The following is a 6,000-nucleotide window of genomic DNA, read 5'->3' on the forward strand; positions in this document are numbered from 1 at the left end:
GCCTGGCAGCGGTAGCAGCGCACCTAAGAAGGCAAGAGATACACATAAACCCCTACCTCAACGACTGGCTCGTAAAAGCAAGCTCTTACACATAATGTTAACAACACATCCAGTGGGTCATAGAAAGGCTAATCCAACTGGGGTGCTCAATCCATTGGGGAAAGTCTTCAATAGAACCAGAACAGGTTAAGATATTTTTAGGGGAAGAGATCAACACCATGCAGGGCAAGGTTTTTCCCCAGCACAAAGAGAACTTTGGCAATACTGAAGGAGACACGTCCTTACCACAAGGGGCAAGCTCTGACAGTGGGCAAACTAATCGGAATGATGGCTTCATGCATACACCTGGTCCCAAATATTCGCCTCCAAATTAGACCATTCCAAGAATGGCTACAACAGCAATGGTCACAGGCAACAGAAAGGTGGGAAGATCTAGTGGTTGTCACACACGCAGTACATCAGGCAATAGCGTGGTGGAAGAAGGAAAACCTATATCACAGGGGAAACAAGTCACACATCAAGCACCAACAGTGACCATCACGACAGGCCGCTTCCCAACTGGGGTGGGGTGCACACATGAACAGGCTCAAAGTGAGGGGGTTATGGTCGAAGCAAGATGCGGTCTCACACATCAACTAACTAGAGCTAATACAGTGTTCCTAGTCTTAAAAGCTTTTCAGAAGGAGCTGTACGGAAACAGGCTGATGATCCAAACAGACAACACAACCACCATGTTCTGCATCTACAAACAAGGATAAACACAATCATTGACACTATCAGGGCCAGCACAGGAAATCTGGAGATGGGCCATTCTACTAAGAATAGACCTGCTAGCAATACATTTTCCAGGGAAGGACAATGTGGAAGCAGACCGACTTAGCAGGCAGACATCAGCATCCCACGAATGGGAGCTCAACCAACACGAAATAGAGAAGCTATTCCGGAAATGAGGTACACCGCAAATCAACCTATTTGCAATACACCTAAATGCAAAATTGCAACACTTCGCATCCAGACAACCAGGCTATCAGTCCCAAGGTAAAGCGCTATGGATAAGTTGGGCAAAGATATTTCCCTACGCTTTTCCACCGATGCCACTGATACTCAGGGTACTCAACAAAAGCAGGATCAGCAACATTACACTAATACTAATAGTACCTCAGTGTGCCAGACAGTCCTGGTTCTCACAAATAGTAGAAATGGCGCAAGCACCAGCACACAGATTCCCAAAGAGAAGGGGCCTGTTAACAATGCAGAACGGAAGGGTGCTGCCCCCAGCCTAGCGGCCTGGCTCCTGAAGACTTAGAATTTGCACACCTCAAACTACCACCAAGCACAAAGGTGGTGCTCAGGGAGGCAAGGAGACCTACCACAAGAAAGTGCTATGTAGCAAAGTGGAAAAGATTCTCCGAATGGTGCATTAGGGAGAAACTACAGAGGAAAATTACAAATTAACAATATTAAAATGCTTAACTCATCTACTACAAAATATTCTAAGCTACTCACCCCTAAGGGTGCACTTAGCAGCGATAGTGGCTTACACAAGAGGAGAAACAGGAAAGTTTTCACCTCTCAAGTAGTAAAAAGATTTCTGGAAGGGGCAAAGAGAGTCGCACTGCCAAACAGAATGCCAGCACCAGCATGGAAACTCAACATAGTGCTAACTGAATTGATGAAGGTGAAGGCACCATTTGAGCCTATTCATAAAGCTACATTGTAAATTTTCCTGCTAAAAACAGTCTTGGGAGCTATCACATCGCTACGAAGAGTGAGTGAATTGCAAGCTCTAACACTTCAAGAGCCCTACCTACAAATACACAATGATGGGATTGTAATGAGAACACACCCACATTTCATGCCACAGGTGGTGTCAAGGTTCCACATCAATCAGACAATTCAAATACCAAGTTTTTTCCAAAAACCAACCACAAGTACCAAAAGGGAGCTACACACACTAGACGCCAGAAGGGCGGTAATGCACTATATAGAGAGAACAAAGCAGTTCTTTGTATCCTTTGCCAGCAGTTTTTTTGGGACAACCAGTTACCAAAAATACCATTGCAGAGTGGATTGCACAAACCATACAACTCTGCCACAAGCAAACAAGCCAACAGTTACAAGGAGCAGCTCATGCTCACTCAACAAAGAAGACAGGACCAACAATTGTGTTTCTAGCAAACACACCTATCCAAGACAACTGCCAAGCTGCAACATGGTCTTCAGTGCACACGTTCACTAAGCCCTACTGCCTGCATATCCAGATGAACAAGGAAGCGCAAGTGGGACCGGAAAGTCTTACAACACGTATTCAGTAACCAGAGCTCATCTTCCAACCTGCCACCACAATACCTACAAACAGCTACAAAGTCTATGCACAGCATAGTGAATCTAGAAAGATTCACGCAGCAAAACGTATCGTTTCTTACCTATCGATGTAGTTTTGCAGCTTGAAGATTTGCTGGATTCACTAGTGATCCCACCATCCTCCGCCAGAAAGAGGAGACCGGAGCAAGAGGATTAAAAACAGGAATAAGACTTTAAGAGTTAAAAGAAGAAAGGAATAACGCAAGACAAGAAAAAAGAATCCGAATATGGCGACCAATGGTAGGAGCTTCAGGAGGAAGCGCGTCAACGTCACGAAGGACACCAAATGTCGACGCCCACCTGGGCCACGAAAAAAAAGAAATACAATAATTCTGGACCCAACCACTAGATGGCGGAATAATGCACAGCATAGTGAATCCAGAAAGTGTTCAAGCTCCAAAACTACACCGACATGTAAGAAACTATACGTTGTCTTTCCTTTAGGATTTTTTGTGGTTGTCCGATCAGCCTTCTTTATTTAAAGCACCTTTGATGCAATCTTTGAAATGGTTTCTGCATTTATTTTCCACTGAAACCTTTTTTTGAGATGTCACAGTGGGACATGAAACTGGTTCTAATTTTTTTGATCACGCCTTTTGAACTGTTGTACAATATTCCAGTAAAAAAGTCTGCTGCTTTAGACTTTCTTTCTTATCTCCGTAATATCGGCTAAACTTGTGAGCGAGCTGCATGCTCTTTCTGTCAACCCACCTTATACAGCATTCTTCCCAGATAAATTGGTGTTGAGAAGCCGAGCTTCATTTCTGTAGATTAGAAGTCACTCCATTTTATGTAGGGAAGGCTGTCACCCATCTGGCATTCTTTGCTCCACCCACTAAGAAGGAAGAGAGACATTATTGCTTAGATCCTAAACTGGTGCTAAGGTTTTATATGGATCGCAACATAGATCCTCAGGTGGATGATCAGCTCTTTGGGGAGTGCTCTGGAGGGAGAGGAAAATGGTGCAAAAATTGAATTACCCATCACATTAATATCTGCTACGCCTTAGCAAAGAAGCAAGCTGCAGAAAATTTCCAAGCTCATTCTAGCAGAGCTGAGGCTGGTACCACTGCACTAGCTCACAGAGTACCTGTTCTGATAATTTGTCTGGCAGCTAAATGGGTATTGGTACATACATTCACCAAGCACTACTGCCTTGACAGTCAATTCCGTTGAGAGGGCCATGTTGCCTCCTCGAACAAGCAGGACTTGATCTTAGCCAGTTCAGGCTCACCTCCTGGTACTGTAATGGTATCGATACACAAGGTGAGGATTTTTGGGTTGAATTATCCATTACAAGAGCAAGGTACTTACCTTTGACAACAATCTTTCTGATATTCACTCTAATGCGAATAACTCACTGACCCACCCTCCCCCTCTTCTGCCACTCCCCTTACGCCTCTCCATTCTATGAACTCCACGCATTTACATCTAAAAAGGTCTCCATTTAGAGAGTTACACACTGGTCATGCCAGTGTGCCGATGGGCGCTGCATACGAGAACGTGAACAGCCTAAGAAAGCTGATGACTTCAGCGCTCTTGGATTGAGCTCATGTGTCGCTCCACTCATCACTTCTGCACCACAACATCTGCACAGAGCTGCACACCACCTGCTGGCACGCAGGAGTACTGCTTTGAATTTTCTCAATCCAGTCTGATTACTGGGGAATCTGCGGTAAGTTAAAGTATCCACCTGAAAGATTTTTATCAAAGGTAACTAACTTGTCTTTTATGTATTCTTTCAGTCTGCCCTGTACAGAGAATACAAACCTTTTGTGAATTCGTTTTGTACAAATGTTTTTATAAAGACATAGGACCTGGATCCGACTTTTGCGGATGGGATACTCCTTCACGATTGTGACCAATTTCCCGTTCGACATATTACAAGTTCCATAGGATAAAATAGAATTGAAATACGGCGTACAGGATATTACTCACGTTTGTGACAGAGTAACCCTGTCTGCCAAACTAGTAATCCGGCCCAGAGTAACTGTACTAGAAAGGATAAAGTTGTTCGCATTAAAGATCTTCAGATTTTGGTCAGTCGATCTAGCGCTTCAGAATTCTGAGAATGTAAAATATCATCATGGTAAACTGATTTAGATAAATGAGGAATTTTAGAATCCGATAATTAATGTAATGGTCAATGTCCTGCCTTTTTCTGTAGAAAGTTTGTATTTTGTTTTGCAGCATCAAAAATTGTTGGTAAGAGACCCTAATTAAATGAAAAATTACCATTGTTATGGGTTTTAGAAGTAACCTTTTTTGCATGGAAAGTTTGAGATAAAATGTTGAGTTTAAAAAAAATATTCAAATTCTCTAACTGTATGTTGATTATTTTTCTTTACCACTGCAGGTACGTGTCTCTCCCAAGGAGAGGGTATATATTTTGTGCTGTGACTAATGTGACCGAAGACTTCATTTTGTAAAAAAGGCAGACTGATGACAGCACAACCAATGAACAGATGCATTAGTTTATTAGTTGTACCATACTGGTCCTCGATGAAACCTTCTTTAGAGTATCGTAAAATGTCAACCTCCAGTAACCTGGACAAAGTAAAGATTTACATTATGCACCCTTCTTTTCAATATCTTAGGATATTGGGGTTTACTTAAAACCTTCTATAGAGTTAATAAGAAGGTCCACAGAGATAATTCAAAGGATGTTATGTAGAGGCTCACTTTTGCGTGGCAGTGTCTTGTAGCTGTGTTTTATAATGCGAGAATTCAGACCTAATGTTTCAAACGATAAGAGCTTCAACTGTTTTTGTACAGGATACTGTGTATTGCCATACTGTTCCTCAATGTGTGTGCTGTGGTGAATAAAAGGTGGTTTACTTAGCGACTACAATGCATGTGGCATGTTAGTTGCAAGGCAGACATCAGGTGTAAGCTTGGGGCTTACAAAAAGTAAAGAACGTTCTGGACAAGGAATCCAACTTGGAGGAGGCTCTCTGGAGATTTAGCCTATCGATTCAGTAATATTTCTAATTGTATTGATTAAAACATGTTAATTTTATTTACTTTTTAAATTTTAGATTAACATTAAATGAAAATATACCTCTTTATAAGAAAGATTTGATTACAGATTAAATAATTCTTTCAGTATTTTGAATGCCATTGTCTGTCTTAAATATGCAAGGGTTCATTGGAAAAAAGAGCAGTTATGTAGATGGTATGCAGGTTCGGTACAGAAAACGTCAAGTTCTTTTTAAAGCCTGAAGACAATATTAAAAGTGCTATCATTTCATAGTATCCTCGCTTCATTTCCTTTGAAAGAGGGGTGGTTGGAACTGCCCTGCTACTAGAATGCACCAGTTAAGTCTCCATTAAAACATTATTCCCATTACATGTGCAACACTGAGGCTAATGTTCAGAGAATGTTTTGCTCTGGATTATAAAGTTCAAAATCTTGAAAGAGCAACCATCCTTTCCCAACAGTAGTTGGCAATCGCTGTGTGAAGTACTTTTTGTAATCTTTTTCTCCCAGAGCTTACATTTGACAAACTTGACAGGAACTTGTATTTCAACTTGTAATTGTTGTAATCTAAAGATGTGATTATGAAGTATTGGATTATGGTGCCACGATTTTATGGTGTTTTAAAGGGCAATTAGTGATTTATTTTAAATCAACAA

At 41.5% G+C, this 6,000-nt stretch overlaps 1 protein-coding gene across 1 annotated transcript in view; it reads left to right on the forward strand.

The window, feature by feature from the left end:
• The window catches only part of SMN2 (survival of motor neuron 2, centromeric), a 393,528-nt gene extending 387,914 nt beyond the window's left edge, over positions 1 to 5,614 (forward strand). Inside the window, exon 9 of the mRNA XM_086960809.1 lies at positions 4,721 to 5,614. The gene's annotated coding sequence lies outside the window, so the exon portion shown is untranslated. The remainder of the gene's footprint in view (positions 1 to 4,720) is intronic.
• Positions 5,615 to 6,000: the final 386 nt, after the last annotated feature.

This window comes from Lissotriton vulgaris, chromosome 3_1, assembly GCF_964263255.1.
Source record: "Lissotriton vulgaris chromosome 3_1, aLisVul1.2, whole genome shotgun sequence".
In the NCBI taxonomy this organism is placed as follows: Eukaryota; Metazoa; Chordata; class Amphibia; order Caudata; family Salamandridae; genus Lissotriton; species Lissotriton vulgaris.